The 20,338-nt window shown below is 43.2% G+C and overlaps 1 pseudogene; it reads left to right on the top strand.

Annotated features, from left to right (window-relative positions):
- The window catches only part of LOC141015908 (uncharacterized), a 65,681-nt pseudogene extending 45,714 nt beyond the window's left edge, over nt 1-19,967 (top strand).
- Nucleotides 19,968-20,338: the final 371 nt, after the last annotated feature.

Here is a 20,338-nt window from a genome sequence, read left to right as displayed (position 1 = left end):
AAGGTTTTTGAATGTGTGACAAAGTATATGGGAGTTATTAGCCAAAACGCACTGTCCTTGATTATAGCGCCACCTAGTGGTGAAAATTCACAACGACAACAGATTATAAAATTTTTCGCCAGGTCTGATCTATATTCCAAGTTTGGTGAGTTTTGGGGTATGTTGCGGCCGCCAAATATGCGATCCTTTGTGAGGAAGAAGGAGAATAATAATAATCCTTACGGTTTCAATAGGTCCTCGCACGGAATTCCGTGCTCGGGCCCTAATAATCAATACAAAAACAATAGGGACCTCGCAGGTTCCCTGCTCGGGCCCTAATAATAAGAATTCTTACGATTTCAATAGGTCCTCGCACGGAGTTCCGTGCTCGGGCCCTAATTAAAGCTGCAAGCAGCGATGAACGGGCCCTCGCAGTCCACGCGGGTCGGGGCGTGCTGCTGTCGGGGCGTGCTCCTTACCCGAACCCATTGCCCCGTTATTGTGCGCGCATGTCTTAACTGGTGAAAGTTCACAATGACAACAGATTATAAAATTTTTCGCCAGGTCTGATCTATATTCCAAGACAGGGGGAATATTAATTGTGTGTCTCTGTTGGCCCAGTTGATCTCGGTTGCTACGGTGATGGTTGTCGGAACTCCCTAGCAATGGCCTGTGACCACAGCTGCTGTCTGTGACAGAGCTGATCTGAGAGTGATTTCTGGCTCAGAAGTAGGACTTCAAACTACTGCTATATCTTCAAAACCAAACATGATATCGGCAAAATTTCTTCACCGTCAAGCCAGAAAGGCCTTAAAGAACACAGCCATAATTTTTTGTGGTCCTAGCTTCTAAAATGTGGTAATAGGAGCGAGTTCAAAACAGGTGCAGTTTGGAAAATCCTGGAAAGTCCTCCTCCCGATTAACATTGGAGTAAATGGAACAGTTGAGAGCTACTCTTGTTGGTTAGGGGCAGATAAATCAAAAACCGTAAATCCTACTGATAAAGAAGACACATTGGGAGAAAGAAGACAAGTGTGGCTACAATTCTGTGAAAAAATCACATTTCTACTGTGTAATTTGTGGCTGGGATCGTCAGAGAAAGAGAATTTCTGAGAGTTTTTTTTGAGTCTCCCACACTCTGGCAGTTGGTTCTGCATGAACATTCCGCAATACACAATCATTGAAAAAACTAAAATTTTCAAAATTCTTTAAAATTCACTCAGCATCATTAAAGGGTCACAGTTCAAAAACGAAACATTGTGGGAAAAAAGTTCAAATACGACTTAAATAGACAAGACCCGTGCCTACATTTTAAAGTTTGAATGGTGTTTCTAGGTGAACGTAGGCCAGAGCAGGAGATGTTTGAAAAACGTCGAAGAAATGCTCATCGTGCCATGGAACATTTTTGGTGTGTGAGTTACAGGGGCCAGTCTATACCACGCCTATGAATTTCATGTCCATAAGTGTTATGGTGTGGGCACAGTGCCAAATATAAAAAGAAACTGCCACCAGAGCGCCATCTAGTGTTAGATCGGTAACCCCTTTGTCAGCTATCCTCAGGAGGGCATTGGCAATGAGTGTACCAAGTTTTGTGTTAATTCGACCCACCGATGTGGAGATATAAAATACTTCAATTTAAAGAGCGCCACCTAGTGGTCATCCCCCAAAATTTTGCACAGAGCCTTATGGGCTCATGGGGAAGTAGTATCCTGAGTTTCATGTCATTTGGACACACCAATGTGGAGATATGCAACACTTCCTGTTTGGAACGAAATCTGCAGGAAGTTGTTATGTAATAACTTGAGTATTATTTGAAATTCCAAAATTCTTTTAATAACTTTTTGTCAGAAGGGTCCACAGATGTTGTGTGCAAAGTTTCATGCAAATCAGTGAAATTTCCTGGGAGGAGTTCGAAAAAGTAGGTTTTCGACATTTTGCGAATTTGCGGAAAAAAAACCTGGGGCGGAAATGGGCGTGGCCTATATCAGAAGACTCAGCAGAATTCACTGAACGCGTGGATGTAAGGTTTTTGAATGTGTGACAAAGTATATGGGAGTTATTAGCCAAAACGCACTGTCCTTGATTATAGCGCCACCTAGTGGTGAAAATTCACAACGACAACAGATTATAAAATTTTTCGCCAGGTCTGATCTATATTCCAAGTTTGGTGAGTTTTGGGGTATGTTGCGGCCGCCAAATATGCGATCCTTTGTGAGGAAGAAGGAGAATAATAATAATCCTTACGGTTTCAATAGGTCCTCGCACGGAATTCCGTGCTCGGGCCCTAATAATCAATACAAAAACAATAGGGACCTCGCAGGTTCCCTGCTCGGGCCCTAATAATAAGAATTCTTACGATTTCAATAGGTCCTCGCACGGAGTTCCGTGCTCGGGCCCTAATTAAAGCTGCAAGCAGCGATGAACGGGCCCTCGCAGTCCACGCGGGTCGGGGCGTGCTGCTGTCGGGGCGTGCTCCTTACCCGAACCCATTGCCCCGTTATTGTGCGCGCATGTCTTAACTGGTGAAAGTTCACAATGACAACAGATTATAAAATTTTTCGCCAGGTCTGATCTATATTCCAAGACAGGGGGAATATTAATTGTGTGTCTCTGTTGGCCCAGTTGATCTCGGTTGCTACGGTGATGGTTGTCGGAACTCCCTAGCAATGGCCTGTGACCACAGCTGCTGTCTGTGACAGAGCTGATCTGAGAGTGATTTCTGGCTCAGAAGTAGGACTTCAAACTACTGCTATATCTTCAAAACCAAACATGATATCGGCAAAATTTCTTCACCGTCAAGCCAGAAAGGCCTTAAAGAACACAGCCATAATTTTTTGTGGTCCTAGCTTCTAAAATGTGGTAATAGGAGCGAGTTCAAAACAGGTGCAGTTTGGAAAATCCTGGAAAGTCCTCCTCCCGATTAACATTGGAGTAAATGGAACAGTTGAGAGCTACTCTTGTTGGTTAGGGGCAGATAAATCAAAAACCGTAAATCCTACTGATAAAGAAGACACATTGGGAGAAAGAAGACAAGTGTGGCTACAATTCTGTGAAAAAATCACATTTCTACTGTGTAATTTGTGGCTGGGATCGTCAGAGAAAGAGAATTTCTGAGAGTTTTTTTTGAGTCTCCCACACTCTGGCAGTTGGTTCTGCATGAACATTCCGCAATACACAATCATTGAAAAAACTAAAATTTTCAAAATTCTTTAAAATTCACTCAGCATCATTAAAGGGTCACAGTTCAAAAACGAAACATTGTGGGAAAAAAGTTCAAATACGACTTAAATAGACAAGACCCGTGCCTACATTTTAAAGTTTGAATGGTGTTTCTAGGTGAACGTAGGCCAGAGCAGGAGATGTTTGAAAAACGTCGAAGAAATGCTCATCGTGCCATGGAACATTTTTGGTGTGTGAGTTACAGGGGCCAGTCTATACCACGCCTATGAATTTCATGTCCATAAGTGTTATGGTGTGGGCACAGTGCCAAATATAAAAAGAAACTGCCACCAGAGCGCCATCTAGTGTTAGATCGGTAACCCCTTTGTCAGCTATCCTCAGGAGGGCATTGGCAATGAGTGTACCAAGTTTTGTGTTAATTCGACCCACCGATGTGGAGATATAAAATACTTCAATTTAAAGAGCGCCACCTAGTGGTCATCCCCCAAAATTTTGCACAGAGCCTTATGGGCTCATGGGGAAGTAGTATCCTGAGTTTCATGTCATTTGGACACACCAATGTGGAGATATGCAACACTTCCTGTTTGGAACGAAATCTGCAGGAAGTTGTTATGTAATAACTTGAGTATTATTTGAAATTCCAAAATTCTTTTAATAACTTTTTGTCAGAAGGGTCCACAGATGTTGTGTGCAAAGTTTCATGCAAATCAGTGAAATTTCCTGGGAGGAGTTCGAAAAAGTAGGTTTTCGACATTTTGCGAATTTGCGGAAAAAAAACCTGGGGCGGAAATGGGCGTGGCCTATATCAGAAGACTCAGCAGAATTCACTGAACGCGTGGATGTAAGGTTTTTGAATGTGTGACAAAGTATATGGGAGTTATTAGCCAAAACGCACTGTCCTTGATTATAGCGCCACCTAGTGGTGAAAATTCACAACGACAACAGATTATAAAATTTTTCGCCAGGTCTGATCTATATTCCAAGTTTGGTGAGTTTTGGGGTATGTTGCGGCCGCCAAATATGCGATCCTTTGTGAGGAAGAAGGAGAATAATAATAATCCTTACGGTTTCAATAGGTCCTCGCACGGAATTCCGTGCTCGGGCCCTAATAATCAATACAAAAACAATAGGGACCTCGCAGGTTCCCTGCTCGGGCCCTAATAATAAGAATTCTTACGATTTCAATAGGTCCTCGCACGGAGTTCCGTGCTCGGGCCCTAATTAAAGCTGCAAGCAGCGATGAACGGGCCCTCGCAGTCCACGCGGGTCGGGGCGTGCTGCTGTCGGGGCGTGCTCCTTACCCGAACCCATTGCCCCGTTATTGTGCGCGCATGTCTTAACTGGTGAAAGTTCACAATGACAACAGATTATAAAATTTTTCGCCAGGTCTGATCTATATTCCAAGACAGGGGGAATATTAATTGTGTGTCTCTGTTGGCCCAGTTGATCTCGGTTGCTACGGTGATGGTTGTCGGAACTCCCTAGCAATGGCCTGTGACCACAGCTGCTGTCTGTGACAGAGCTGATCTGAGAGTGATTTCTGGCTCAGAAGTAGGACTTCAAACTACTGCTATATCTTCAAAACCAAACATGATATCGGCAAAATTTCTTCACCGTCAAGCCAGAAAGGCCTTAAAGAACACAGCCATAATTTTTTGTGGTCCTAGCTTCTAAAATGTGGTAATAGGAGCGAGTTCAAAACAGGTGCAGTTTGGAAAATCCTGGAAAGTCCTCCTCCCGATTAACATTGGAGTAAATGGAACAGTTGAGAGCTACTCTTGTTGGTTAGGGGCAGATAAATCAAAAACCGTAAATCCTACTGATAAAGAAGACACATTGGGAGAAAGAAGACAAGTGTGGCTACAATTCTGTGAAAAAATCACATTTCTACTGTGTAATTTGTGGCTGGGATCGTCAGAGAAAGAGAATTTCTGAGAGTTTTTTTTGAGTCTCCCACACTCTGGCAGTTGGTTCTGCATGAACATTCCGCAATACACAATCATTGAAAAAACTAAAATTTTCAAAATTCTTTAAAATTCACTCAGCATCATTAAAGGGTCACAGTTCAAAAACGAAACATTGTGGGAAAAAAGTTCAAATACGACTTAAATAGACAAGACCCGTGCCTACATTTTAAAGTTTGAATGGTGTTTCTAGGTGAACGTAGGCCAGAGCAGGAGATGTTTGAAAAACGTCGAAGAAATGCTCATCGTGCCATGGAACATTTTTGGTGTGTGAGTTACAGGGGCCAGTCTATACCACGCCTATGAATTTCATGTCCATAAGTGTTATGGTGTGGGCACAGTGCCAAATATAAAAAGAAACTGCCACCAGAGCGCCATCTAGTGTTAGATCGGTAACCCCTTTGTCAGCTATCCTCAGGAGGGCATTGGCAATGAGTGTACCAAGTTTTGTGTTAATTCGACCCACCGATGTGGAGATATAAAATACTTCAATTTAAAGAGCGCCACCTAGTGGTCATCCCCCAAAATTTTGCACAGAGCCTTATGGGCTCATGGGGAAGTAGTATCCTGAGTTTCATGTCATTTGGACACACCAATGTGGAGATATGCAACACTTCCTGTTTGGAACGAAATCTGCAGGAAGTTGTTATGTAATAACTTGAGTATTATTTGAAATTCCAAAATTCTTTTAATAACTTTTTGTCAGAAGGGTCCACAGATGTTGTGTGCAAAGTTTCATGCAAATCAGTGAAATTTCCTGGGAGGAGTTCGAAAAAGTAGGTTTTCGACATTTTGCGAATTTGCGGAAAAAAAACCTGGGGCGGAAATGGGCGTGGCCTATATCAGAAGACTCAGCAGAATTCACTGAACGCGTGGATGTAAGGTTTTTGAATGTGTGACAAAGTATATGGGAGTTATTAGCCAAAACGCACTGTCCTTGATTATAGCGCCACCTAGTGGTGAAAATTCACAACGACAACAGATTATAAAATTTTTCGCCAGGTCTGATCTATATTCCAAGTTTGGTGAGTTTTGGGGTATGTTGCGGCCGCCAAATATGCGATCCTTTGTGAGGAAGAAGGAGAATAATAATAATCCTTACGGTTTCAATAGGTCCTCGCACGGAATTCCGTGCTCGGGCCCTAATAATCAATACAAAAACAATAGGGACCTCGCAGGTTCCCTGCTCGGGCCCTAATAATAAGAATTCTTACGATTTCAATAGGTCCTCGCACGGAGTTCCGTGCTCGGGCCCTAATTAAAGCTGCAAGCAGCGATGAACGGGCCCTCGCAGTCCACGCGGGTCGGGGCGTGCTGCTGTCGGGGCGTGCTCCTTACCCGAACCCATTGCCCCGTTATTGTGCGCGCATGTCTTAACTGGTGAAAGTTCACAATGACAACAGATTATAAAATTTTTCGCCAGGTCTGATCTATATTCCAAGACAGGGGGAATATTAATTGTGTGTCTCTGTTGGCCCAGTTGATCTCGGTTGCTACGGTGATGGTTGTCGGAACTCCCTAGCAATGGCCTGTGACCACAGCTGCTGTCTGTGACAGAGCTGATCTGAGAGTGATTTCTGGCTCAGAAGTAGGACTTCAAACTACTGCTATATCTTCAAAACCAAACATGATATCGGCAAAATTTCTTCACCGTCAAGCCAGAAAGGCCTTAAAGAACACAGCCATAATTTTTTGTGGTCCTAGCTTCTAAAATGTGGTAATAGGAGCGAGTTCAAAACAGGTGCAGTTTGGAAAATCCTGGAAAGTCCTCCTCCCGATTAACATTGGAGTAAATGGAACAGTTGAGAGCTACTCTTGTTGGTTAGGGGCAGATAAATCAAAAACCGTAAATCCTACTGATAAAGAAGACACATTGGGAGAAAGAAGACAAGTGTGGCTACAATTCTGTGAAAAAATCACATTTCTACTGTGTAATTTGTGGCTGGGATCGTCAGAGAAAGAGAATTTCTGAGAGTTTTTTTTGAGTCTCCCACACTCTGGCAGTTGGTTCTGCATGAACATTCCGCAATACACAATCATTGAAAAAACTAAAATTTTCAAAATTCTTTAAAATTCACTCAGCATCATTAAAGGGTCACAGTTCAAAAACGAAACATTGTGGGAAAAAAGTTCAAATACGACTTAAATAGACAAGACCCGTGCCTACATTTTAAAGTTTGAATGGTGTTTCTAGGTGAACGTAGGCCAGAGCAGGAGATGTTTGAAAAACGTCGAAGAAATGCTCATCGTGCCATGGAACATTTTTGGTGTGTGAGTTACAGGGGCCAGTCTATACCACGCCTATGAATTTCATGTCCATAAGTGTTATGGTGTGGGCACAGTGCCAAATATAAAAAGAAACTGCCACCAGAGCGCCATCTAGTGTTAGATCGGTAACCCCTTTGTCAGCTATCCTCAGGAGGGCATTGGCAATGAGTGTACCAAGTTTTGTGTTAATTCGACCCACCGATGTGGAGATATAAAATACTTCAATTTAAAGAGCGCCACCTAGTGGTCATCCCCCAAAATTTTGCACAGAGCCTTATGGGCTCATGGGGAAGTAGTATCCTGAGTTTCATGTCATTTGGACACACCAATGTGGAGATATGCAACACTTCCTGTTTGGAACGAAATCTGCAGGAAGTTGTTATGTAATAACTTGAGTATTATTTGAAATTCCAAAATTCTTTTAATAACTTTTTGTCAGAAGGGTCCACAGATGTTGTGTGCAAAGTTTCATGCAAATCAGTGAAATTTCCTGGGAGGAGTTCGAAAAAGTAGGTTTTCGACATTTTGCGAATTTGCGGAAAAAAAACCTGGGGCGGAAATGGGCGTGGCCTATATCAGAAGACTCAGCAGAATTCACTGAACGCGTGGATGTAAGGTTTTTGAATGTGTGACAAAGTATATGGGAGTTATTAGCCAAAACGCACTGTCCTTGATTATAGCGCCACCTAGTGGTGAAAATTCACAACGACAACAGATTATAAAATTTTTCGCCAGGTCTGATCTATATTCCAAGTTTGGTGAGTTTTGGGGTATGTTGCGGCCGCCAAATATGCGATCCTTTGTGAGGAAGAAGGAGAATAATAATAATCCTTACGGTTTCAATAGGTCCTCGCACGGAATTCCGTGCTCGGGCCCTAATAATCAATACAAAAACAATAGGGACCTCGCAGGTTCCCTGCTCGGGCCCTAATAATAAGAATTCTTACGATTTCAATAGGTCCTCGCACGGAGTTCCGTGCTCGGGCCCTAATTAAAGCTGCAAGCAGCGATGAACGGGCCCTCGCAGTCCACGCGGGTCGGGGCGTGCTGCTGTCGGGGCGTGCTCCTTACCCGAACCCATTGCCCCGTTATTGTGCGCGCATGTCTTAACTGGTGAAAGTTCACAATGACAACAGATTATAAAATTTTTCGCCAGGTCTGATCTATATTCCAAGACAGGGGGAATATTAATTGTGTGTCTCTGTTGGCCCAGTTGATCTCGGTTGCTACGGTGATGGTTGTCGGAACTCCCTAGCAATGGCCTGTGACCACAGCTGCTGTCTGTGACAGAGCTGATCTGAGAGTGATTTCTGGCTCAGAAGTAGGACTTCAAACTACTGCTATATCTTCAAAACCAAACATGATATCGGCAAAATTTCTTCACCGTCAAGCCAGAAAGGCCTTAAAGAACACAGCCATAATTTTTTGTGGTCCTAGCTTCTAAAATGTGGTAATAGGAGCGAGTTCAAAACAGGTGCAGTTTGGAAAATCCTGGAAAGTCCTCCTCCCGATTAACATTGGAGTAAATGGAACAGTTGAGAGCTACTCTTGTTGGTTAGGGGCAGATAAATCAAAAACCGTAAATCCTACTGATAAAGAAGACACATTGGGAGAAAGAAGACAAGTGTGGCTACAATTCTGTGAAAAAATCACATTTCTACTGTGTAATTTGTGGCTGGGATCGTCAGAGAAAGAGAATTTCTGAGAGTTTTTTTTGAGTCTCCCACACTCTGGCAGTTGGTTCTGCATGAACATTCCGCAATACACAATCATTGAAAAAACTAAAATTTTCAAAATTCTTTAAAATTCACTCAGCATCATTAAAGGGTCACAGTTCAAAAACGAAACATTGTGGGAAAAAAGTTCAAATACGACTTAAATAGACAAGACCCGTGCCTACATTTTAAAGTTTGAATGGTGTTTCTAGGTGAACGTAGGCCAGAGCAGGAGATGTTTGAAAAACGTCGAAGAAATGCTCATCGTGCCATGGAACATTTTTGGTGTGTGAGTTACAGGGGCCAGTCTATACCACGCCTATGAATTTCATGTCCATAAGTGTTATGGTGTGGGCACAGTGCCAAATATAAAAAGAAACTGCCACCAGAGCGCCATCTAGTGTTAGATCGGTAACCCCTTTGTCAGCTATCCTCAGGAGGGCATTGGCAATGAGTGTACCAAGTTTTGTGTTAATTCGACCCACCGATGTGGAGATATAAAATACTTCAATTTAAAGAGCGCCACCTAGTGGTCATCCCCCAAAATTTTGCACAGAGCCTTATGGGCTCATGGGGAAGTAGTATCCTGAGTTTCATGTCATTTGGACACACCAATGTGGAGATATGCAACACTTCCTGTTTGGAACGAAATCTGCAGGAAGTTGTTATGTAATAACTTGAGTATTATTTGAAATTCCAAAATTCTTTTAATAACTTTTTGTCAGAAGGGTCCACAGATGTTGTGTGCAAAGTTTCATGCAAATCAGTGAAATTTCCTGGGAGGAGTTCGAAAAAGTAGGTTTTCGACATTTTGCGAATTTGCGGAAAAAAAACCTGGGGCGGAAATGGGCGTGGCCTATATCAGAAGACTCAGCAGAATTCACTGAACGCGTGGATGTAAGGTTTTTGAATGTGTGACAAAGTATATGGGAGTTATTAGCCAAAACGCACTGTCCTTGATTATAGCGCCACCTAGTGGTGAAAATTCACAACGACAACAGATTATAAAATTTTTCGCCAGGTCTGATCTATATTCCAAGTTTGGTGAGTTTTGGGGTATGTTGCGGCCGCCAAATATGCGATCCTTTGTGAGGAAGAAGGAGAATAATAATAATCCTTACGGTTTCAATAGGTCCTCGCACGGAATTCCGTGCTCGGGCCCTAATAATCAATACAAAAACAATAGGGACCTCGCAGGTTCCCTGCTCGGGCCCTAATAATAAGAATTCTTACGATTTCAATAGGTCCTCGCACGGAGTTCCGTGCTCGGGCCCTAATTAAAGCTGCAAGCAGCGATGAACGGGCCCTCGCAGTCCACGCGGGTCGGGGCGTGCTGCTGTCGGGGCGTGCTCCTTACCCGAACCCATTGCCCCGTTATTGTGCGCGCATGTCTTAACTGGTGAAAGTTCACAATGACAACAGATTATAAAATTTTTCGCCAGGTCTGATCTATATTCCAAGACAGGGGGAATATTAATTGTGTGTCTCTGTTGGCCCAGTTGATCTCGGTTGCTACGGTGATGGTTGTCGGAACTCCCTAGCAATGGCCTGTGACCACAGCTGCTGTCTGTGACAGAGCTGATCTGAGAGTGATTTCTGGCTCAGAAGTAGGACTTCAAACTACTGCTATATCTTCAAAACCAAACATGATATCGGCAAAATTTCTTCACCGTCAAGCCAGAAAGGCCTTAAAGAACACAGCCATAATTTTTTGTGGTCCTAGCTTCTAAAATGTGGTAATAGGAGCGAGTTCAAAACAGGTGCAGTTTGGAAAATCCTGGAAAGTCCTCCTCCCGATTAACATTGGAGTAAATGGAACAGTTGAGAGCTACTCTTGTTGGTTAGGGGCAGATAAATCAAAAACCGTAAATCCTACTGATAAAGAAGACACATTGGGAGAAAGAAGACAAGTGTGGCTACAATTCTGTGAAAAAATCACATTTCTACTGTGTAATTTGTGGCTGGGATCGTCAGAGAAAGAGAATTTCTGAGAGTTTTTTTTGAGTCTCCCACACTCTGGCAGTTGGTTCTGCATGAACATTCCGCAATACACAATCATTGAAAAAACTAAAATTTTCAAAATTCTTTAAAATTCACTCAGCATCATTAAAGGGTCACAGTTCAAAAACGAAACATTGTGGGAAAAAAGTTCAAATACGACTTAAATAGACAAGACCCGTGCCTACATTTTAAAGTTTGAATGGTGTTTCTAGGTGAACGTAGGCCAGAGCAGGAGATGTTTGAAAAACGTCGAAGAAATGCTCATCGTGCCATGGAACATTTTTGGTGTGTGAGTTACAGGGGCCAGTCTATACCACGCCTATGAATTTCATGTCCATAAGTGTTATGGTGTGGGCACAGTGCCAAATATAAAAAGAAACTGCCACCAGAGCGCCATCTAGTGTTAGATCGGTAACCCCTTTGTCAGCTATCCTCAGGAGGGCATTGGCAATGAGTGTACCAAGTTTTGTGTTAATTCGACCCACCGATGTGGAGATATAAAATACTTCAATTTAAAGAGCGCCACCTAGTGGTCATCCCCCAAAATTTTGCACAGAGCCTTATGGGCTCATGGGGAAGTAGTATCCTGAGTTTCATGTCATTTGGACACACCAATGTGGAGATATGCAACACTTCCTGTTTGGAACGAAATCTGCAGGAAGTTGTTATGTAATAACTTGAGTATTATTTGAAATTCCAAAATTCTTTTAATAACTTTTTGTCAGAAGGGTCCACAGATGTTGTGTGCAAAGTTTCATGCAAATCAGTGAAATTTCCTGGGAGGAGTTCGAAAAAGTAGGTTTTCGACATTTTGCGAATTTGCGGAAAAAAAACCTGGGGCGGAAATGGGCGTGGCCTATATCAGAAGACTCAGCAGAATTCACTGAACGCGTGGATGTAAGGTTTTTGAATGTGTGACAAAGTATATGGGAGTTATTAGCCAAAACGCACTGTCCTTGATTATAGCGCCACCTAGTGGTGAAAATTCACAACGACAACAGATTATAAAATTTTTCGCCAGGTCTGATCTATATTCCAAGTTTGGTGAGTTTTGGGGTATGTTGCGGCCGCCAAATATGCGATCCTTTGTGAGGAAGAAGGAGAATAATAATAATCCTTACGGTTTCAATAGGTCCTCGCACGGAATTCCGTGCTCGGGCCCTAATAAGAATTCTTACGATTTCAATAGGTCCTCGCACGGAGTTCCGTGCTCGGGCCCTAATTAAAGCTGCAAGCAGCGATGAACGGGCCCTCGCAGTCCACGCGCGTCGGGGCGTGCTGCTGTCGGGGCGCGCTGCTGTCGGGGCATGCTGCTGTCGTGACATGCTGCTGTCGGGGCTTCTACTTGCAACAACTTCCATTGAGGAAATGAAAGTGAAGGCAGTCAAGCTGTCATTTCGTCATTTAGCAATAAAAGCGCCACCTATTGGTGGATATGCACCGAATTTGGCACAAACCTTCATGTGGGCATGGAAGACAAATCAAAAAAGTTTTGTGTTAATCGGACTGTATTTCATCAAGATATGCAAGACTGTGTGGTTTACCACAACGTGCAGGAAATTGTTGTTTTATATTTTGGTCGTTCTTTAGGCTATCACAATTCTTTTAATAACTTTTTGTCAGGAGAGTCCACAGATGTTGTGTGCAAAGTTTGGTGCAAATTGGAAAAATTGCCTGGGAGGAGTTCAAAAAAGTAGGTTTGCGACATTTGGCGAATTTGCGACTGGAAATTCAGTGCGAACGTGGGCGTGGCCTACATCACACGGTTCGGCTGTATTCAGGGAACATATAGATATAATGTTTAATGATGTGCACCATATTATGTGGGAGTAATTAGCAAAAAACGTTTTTTCTTGATAATAGCGCCACCTGCTGGTCATTTTTGGTGTGTGAGTTACAGGGGCCAGTCTATACCACCCCTATGAATTTCATATCCATAAGTGTTATGGTGTGGGCACAGTGCCAAATATAAAATGAAACTGCCACCAGGGCGCCACCTAGTGTCAGATCGGTAACCCCTTTGTCAGTTGTCCTCAGGAGGGCAGTGGCAATGAGTGTACCAAGTTTTGTGTTAATCCCACCAACCGATGTGGAGATATAAAATACTTCATTTTAAATAGCGCCACCTAGTGGTCATGGGCCAAGATTTTGCACACAGCCTTAGGGGCTCATGTGGAAGTAGTATCCTGAGTTTCACGTCATTTGGACACAACAATGTGGAGATATGCAACACTTCCTGTTGTGACCCGAATCCACAGGAAGTTGTTATTTAATAACTTGAGTATTCTTTGGCGTATTAAAATTCTTTTAATAACTTTTTGTCAGGACCATCCACAGATGCTGTGTGCAAAGTTTGGTGAAAATCGGTGAAATTGCCTGGGAGGAGTTCGAAAAAGTAGGTTTGCGACATTTTGCGAGCTAGCGAAAAAAAACGGTAGGCGGAAATGGGCGTGGCCTATATCAGGAGATTCAGCACAATTCACTGAACGTGTGGATATAAGGTTTTTGAACATGCGACAAAGTATGTGGGAGTTATTAGGCAAAACACACTTTCCTTGATAGTAGCGCCACCTAGTGGTGAAAATTCAAAACGACAACAGATTATCAAATTTTTCGCCAGGTCTGATCTATATTCCAAGTTTGGTGAGTTTTGGGGTATGTTCAGGCAGTGAAAAATGCGATCATTTCGTCAGAAAAAAAATAATAATAATAATAATAAAAATAATCACTAGAAAAACAATAGGGACCTCGCAGGTTTCCTGCTCGGGCCCTAATTAAAGCTGCAAGCAGCGATGAACGGGCCCTCGCAGTCCACGCGGGTCGGGGCTTGCTGCCGTCCGGGGCGTGCTCCTTTCCCGGACCCAATGCCCCGTTATTGTGCGCGCATGTCGTAACTGATAGCCGTCGTTACATGCTGCTGTTGTTACATGCTGCTGTCTGGGCTTGTTCATGCAACAACTTCCGTTGAGGAATCAAAAGTGAAGGCAGTGAAGCTGTCATTTCGTCATTTAGCAATAAAAGCGCCACCTATTGGTCAATTTGCACGAAATTTGGTAGAAATGCTCATCGTGCCATGGAACACAATTGCCAAAAGTTTTGTGTTCATCGGACTGTGTTTCATCAAGATACACAAGAATGTCTGTTTGACCACAATGTGCAGGAAATTGTTGTTTTATATTTTGGGCGTTCTGTGGACTAGCACATTTCTTTTGATAACTTTTTGTCAGGAGGGTCCACAGATGCTGCGTGCAAAGTTTGGTGCAAATCGGAGAAATTGCCTGGGAGGAGTTCGAAAAAGTAGGTTTGCGACATTTGGCGAATTTGCGAATGGAAATTCAGTGCGAACGTGGGCGTGGCCTACATCACACGGTTCGGCTGTATTCAGGGAACATATAGATATAATGTTTAACAATGTGCACCATATTATGTGGGAGTAATTAGCAAAAAACTTTTTTTCTTGATAATAGCGCCACCTGCTGGTCATTTTTGGTGTGTGAGTTACAGGGGCCAGTCTATACCACCCCTATGAATTTCATATCCATAAGTGTTATGGTGTGGGCACAGTGCCAATTATAAAATGAAACTGCCACCAGAGCGCCACCTAGTGTCAGATCGGTAACACCTTCGTCAGTTGTCCTCAGGAGGCCATTGGCAATCAGTGTACCAAGTTTTGTGTTAATCTGACCAACCGATGTTGAGATATAAAATACTTCAATTTAAATAGCGCCACCTAGTGGTCATGGGCCAAGATTTTGCATACAGCCTTAGGGGCTCATGGGGAAGTAGTATCCTGAGTTTCACGTCATTTGGACAAACCAATGTGGAGATATGCAAGACTTCCTGTTGTGACCCGAATCCACAGGAAGTTGTTATTTAATAACTTGAGTACTCCTTGGCGTATCAAAATTCTTTTAATAACTTTTTGTCAGAAGCATCCATAGATGCTGTTTGCAAAGTTTGGTGCAAATCGGTGAAATTGCCCGGGAGGAGTTCGAAAAAGTAGGTTTTTGACATTTCGCGAGCTAGCGAAAAAAAACGGTAGGCGGAAATGGGCGTGGCCTATATCAGGTGATTCAGCAAGATTCACTGAACGCGTGCATATAAGGTTTTTGAATGTGCGACAAAGTATGTGGGAGTTATTAGCCAAAACACACTTTCCTTGATTATAGCGCCACCTAGTGCTGAAAATTCACAACGACAACAGATTATAAAATTTTTCGCCAGGTCTGATCTATATTCCAAGTTTGATGAGTTTTGGGGTATGTTCAGGCAGTGAAAAATGCGATCATTTGGGAACAAGAAAAATTAAAGCTGCAAGCAGCGATGAACGGGCCCTCGCAGTCCACGCGGGTCGGGGCGTGCTGCCGTCGGGGCGTGCTCCTTACCCGGACCCAATGCCCCGTTATTGTGCGCGCATGTCTTAACTGATAGCCGTCGTTACATGCTGCTGTTGTTACATGCTGCTGTTGGGGCTTGTTCATGCAACAACTCCCATAGAGGAATCAAAACTGATGGCAGTCCAGTTGTCATTTCGTCATTTAGCAATAAAAGCGCCACCTATTGGTCGATTTGCACGAAATTTTGTAGAAATGCTCATCGTGTCATGGAACACAATTGCCAAAAGTTTTGTGTTCATCGGACTGTATTTCATCAAGATACACAAGAATGTCTGTTTGACTACAATGCGCAGGAAATTGTTGTTTTATATTTTGGGCGTTGTGTGGACTAGCACATTTCTTTTAATAACTTTTTGTCAGGAGGGTCTACAGATGCTGCGTGCAAAGTTTGGTGCAAATCGGAGAAATTGCCTGGGAGGAGTTCGAAAAAGTAGGTTTGCGACATTTGGCGAATTTGCGAATGGAAATTCAGTGCGAACGTGGGCGTGGCCTACATCACACGGTTCGGCTGTATTCAGGGAACATATAGATATAATGTTTAACAATGTGCACCATATTATGTGGGAGTAATTAGCAAAAAACATTTTTTCTTGATAATAGCGCCACCTGCTGGTGATTTTTGGTTTGTGAGTTACAGGGGCCAGTCTATACCACCCCTATGAATTTCATATCCATAAGTGTTATGGTGTGGGCACAGTGCCAATTCTAAAATGAAACTGCCACCAGAGCGCCACCTAGTGTCCGATCGGTAACACCTTTGTCAGTTCTCCTCAGGAGGACATTGGCAATCAGTGTACCAAGTTTTGTGTTAATCTGACCAACCAATGTCGAGATATAAAATACTTCAATTTAAATAGCGCCACCTAGCAGTCATGGGCCAAGATTTTGCACAGAGCCTTAGGGGCTCATGGGGAAGTAGTATCCTGAGTGTGACGTCATTTGGACAAACCAATGTGGAGATATGCAGGACTTCCTGTTGTGACCCGAATCCACAGGAAGTTGTTATTTAATAACTTGAGTATTGTTTGGAATATCAAAATTCTTTTAATAACTTTTTGTCAGGAGCGTCCACAGATGCTGTGTGCAAAGTTTGGTGAAAATCGGTGAAATTCCCTGGGAGGAGTTCGAAAAAGTAGGTTTGCGACATTTCGCGCGCTAGCGAAAAAAAACGGTAGGCGAAAATGGGCGTGGCTTATATCAGGAGATTCAGCAAGATTCACTGAACGCGTGGATATAAGGTTTTTGAATGTGCGACAAAGTATGTGGGAGTTATTAGCCAAAACACACTTTCCTTGATTATAGCGCCACCTAGTGCTGAAAATTCACAATGACAACAGATTATAAAATTTTTCGCCAGGTCTGATCTATATTCCAAGTTTGATGAGTTTTGGGGTATGTTCAGGCAGTGAAAAATGCGATCATTTTGGCAGAAAAATAATAATAATAATAAGAATCACGACGATTACAATAGGGACCTCGCAGGTTTCCCTGCTCGGGCCCTAATAATAAGAATCACAAGGATTACAATAGGGACCTCGCAGGTTCCCTGCTCGGGCCCTAATAATAATAATCATTCGAAAAACAATAGGGTCCTCGCAGGTTCCCTGCTCGGGCCCTAATAAATAAATGAATAGTAAGTGAATAGATAAATAGAATAAAGACAGGTTTAAGCAGGATAAAAACCAATAAATAAATAGAATTCAGCTAAAAGCTAGCCTAAAAAGGAAGGTCTTAAGGTTGCTCTTAAAAGTATCATAATGTTTGGCTGTGGCAGCAAAGTTGTCAACTCACTAGTTTTTGATCATAACCTAAGTCAGCCCATTTCGACATTAGATCGTAGCATGTCTTATCATTGTCTCTGGTTGTATTCAACTAATGTGAGCTTGGCGTGCTGTTACTGTTCTGAGTTGTGTGAAGTGCTTGTGGAAACATTGACTACTGCTTGGCCAAAAATGTCTGAGCATGCATGTTTAATTCAAGACATAAGTTTACAAGACATAACACTGTTGTGATGTGCCAAGTTTTGTTTGTAGTTTGCTTGTAATGTCACATTATCTCTACCAAATTGTGACAGAAACCTGGGGTTCGTATTCATGACAGTTGTGTTGCACTAAAACAATGAGGGGCACCGATGAACAAAATACATATTTCTACATAATGTTGCTTTAAAATCAAACTTACATAAATGTAATACAACATTGATTATAAGTAAAATAATATAGATAAAATGATTTGCCTTTAATCAGTGGACACTGCAGTTTATGGACTTAAATTTGTGTAGTGAATTTTAAACATACATTTTCCACCGCTGTCCATATATTTCCCCAATAACTAAAACAAATTAATTGGCAACAAATTCACAATGAAAAATAATAAACATATTCTTGCTGATCCCATGACTCTCTTTTTAACAGAGGAAGTTGTTACGCCCCTGTTTTGCCAGTCAAACTTATGAATGGGAGATGACAAGATGACTGTGCAGCGTTTCATAAAAGGGTGAGTGTTAATAATGTTTGTGTGAATATATGCGTACAGGAAACTGCAGAACAACCAAGTATGCACCCTTGATTGCACTACTGAAACGGTTAAGGAGAGAGGGATAATTGTGAGGTGTTTTATATACATAGTGAATGGATTGGAGAAATGTGTGGCATGTGTAGGTGTGTGCGCTGCCTGCAGCCAATGACACAATGGAGAAATACGGTGTGTGTATGCAATGTGTGTGTGCACGGCCTGCAACGAGCGACACAACGGAGAAGTATGCAGTGTGTGTGCATGTGTGCGTGCTGCCCACAGTCAGTGACAGAGCTGCTCCGTCACGTCATCCCTCTCCTCATGAAGTTTGGCGAAGTGCGGCAACGTGGAAAAGTAATCTGCCACCACATTGGCCTTGACTGATCAGTGTGGGATGGTGAACTTGATGAGAGATACCATTGAATCAGGCGACTGTTGTGGTCCTTCATGCTGTTGTTCCCGGTGAGAGCCTGATGGTCAGTTTCCAGGTCAAACTCCCCTTCAAGCAAGTAGTAGCGCAGGCTCTCCAGTGCCCACTTGATGGCCAGGCCCTCTTTTCCACAGTGGAATACGTGGTCTCACGTGGCTGCAGCTTGTGGCTCAGGTACAAAATTGGGTGTTCATCCCCAGGGTCCCCTTGGGCCGGGACTGCTCCAAGGCCAACTGCTTATGTGTCCACCTGTACCAGAAATCTTTTCTGAAAGTCTGGACTCTCGTGGACAGAAGAACACAGGTGGGTTTTCCAGCTGTTTCAGAGTCATCTGACCAGGTTACTGAGTTCCTTTGGTCCTTGCAGGTCAAAGCTGTAAGTGGGGCTGCAATGGTTGCAAACTGGGCCTGTACCAGCAAACTGAGCCTGTACCAGCCAATCAATCCCAGTGTAGCAGTATGAAGTTGTGTATGGTGGATTTCAGCTGTGTGGCTCTTCCCAGCCAATCGCTGTGAGAGAGCACCTTATAAAGGCAGGCAGAAGGCACTTGGTTGTCCTCCTGCTTGACGGAGCCTGGGTCACATCACTTCCTGATACCCTCCACTTCCTCTTTCACTTGGTGGCAGGTAGGCTGGCGGCGGCGACTGCAGTCTGGTCTCACGCTGTCCATCCAGTTGTTCATTCTGGTTTTTTCATTTCAGAGGCTCGTTTGGGTGTTGCTGCTGGCTGCATGCTGCTCACCGCTCGCTCTGTGCTGCTCACTGTCCGCTGCTGGTTGCCCTCGTGTAGCCGAGCGCTTCGATCCATGCCGTGCCGATCGGGATTGCCTGACCGGTATGTAGCACAGTGACCTTAGCTTCCTCCTCCAGCCATCAGTAAGTTGCTCATATCTGTTCTTTTATTGTAGGATAAAGATACCTGTGTAGCGGCACAGCACCCGCTAACCCGTCTGCAGGAAATCACTGCTGCTTTGCTTCACCGCTTCTCTGCGTTGCCTCGCTGCTGCTGCTTTGTTTCGTTACTGCTTCGTCTCATTGCTTGGCTTCGCACTGCTTCGCCTCCAGACTTTTATTTGCACTGTCGCGGTGCTCTAACGCTGTCTGCCTGGCTCCTGGTAGCTCACTACAGCTGGCTAAGCACTAGCTTCTGCTCCTTCATCCAGGTCTTATTTCAGCTTTGCCGTGGCCGAATTGTTGCTCAACGACGCCGTATTGCTGTGTATTGTCGGACCTGTCATCTCTTAATCTGTGTGTGTTTGTGTGTGTGTGCGTGTGTGCGAACAGTGGGAACGTTTCTTATTTTATTTTCTTCATGATCAGTTGCTCTTTATGGTATTTTCTTTATTTTTCTTTTGTAACAATGTCATTGATTATGTAGCTTTTGTTAATTCTATTTGATTTGCTATTGTGTTATTAGAGATCTTGTATAGTTAATTTCTTGATTTCTTATGTGTGTTTTGTGATTAGTTGCATCTAATTTCTTTTGTTTCTCACTTGCTGTCCCCCTTTTCAGGTGCTGAGTCTAGGGTTGCGGATTGGTGTCCTGGTGGCGGTGTCCCTCTTTATGTTAGCACTTTTTAGGTTGATTTTGTTTCACTTTCATTTACTTCACCTGTGGTGTTCCTGGGATCCCCCTTTGTTTTGGACCCATCTGCCCAGTAAGTCTCAGCCCTGATTGGCTCCCCTTTTTTGCCCCAGCGAGTGACTTCTTAATATTGGAGTTTTAAAGATTTTGAATTATAATTAATAAATAACTTTTTTTGTAACCAGAAATGCCGTCTCTGCCTCAATTGTAAAACGGACCTGAGTGCCTTCTTTGGTTGAAAATAGTCCTTCAAAAAAAGGTCCCTGGGTGAAACCCCGGGGGTGGCGTTGTTTGGCGTGAAATTCA

This window comes from Pagrus major, chromosome 20 (assembly GCF_040436345.1).
Source record: "Pagrus major chromosome 20, Pma_NU_1.0".
Lineage (NCBI taxonomy): Eukaryota > Metazoa > Chordata > Actinopteri > Spariformes > Sparidae > Pagrus > Pagrus major.
Note: the sequence above shows the minus strand (reverse complement) of the source record. Positions and strands in the feature narration are given on the sequence as shown.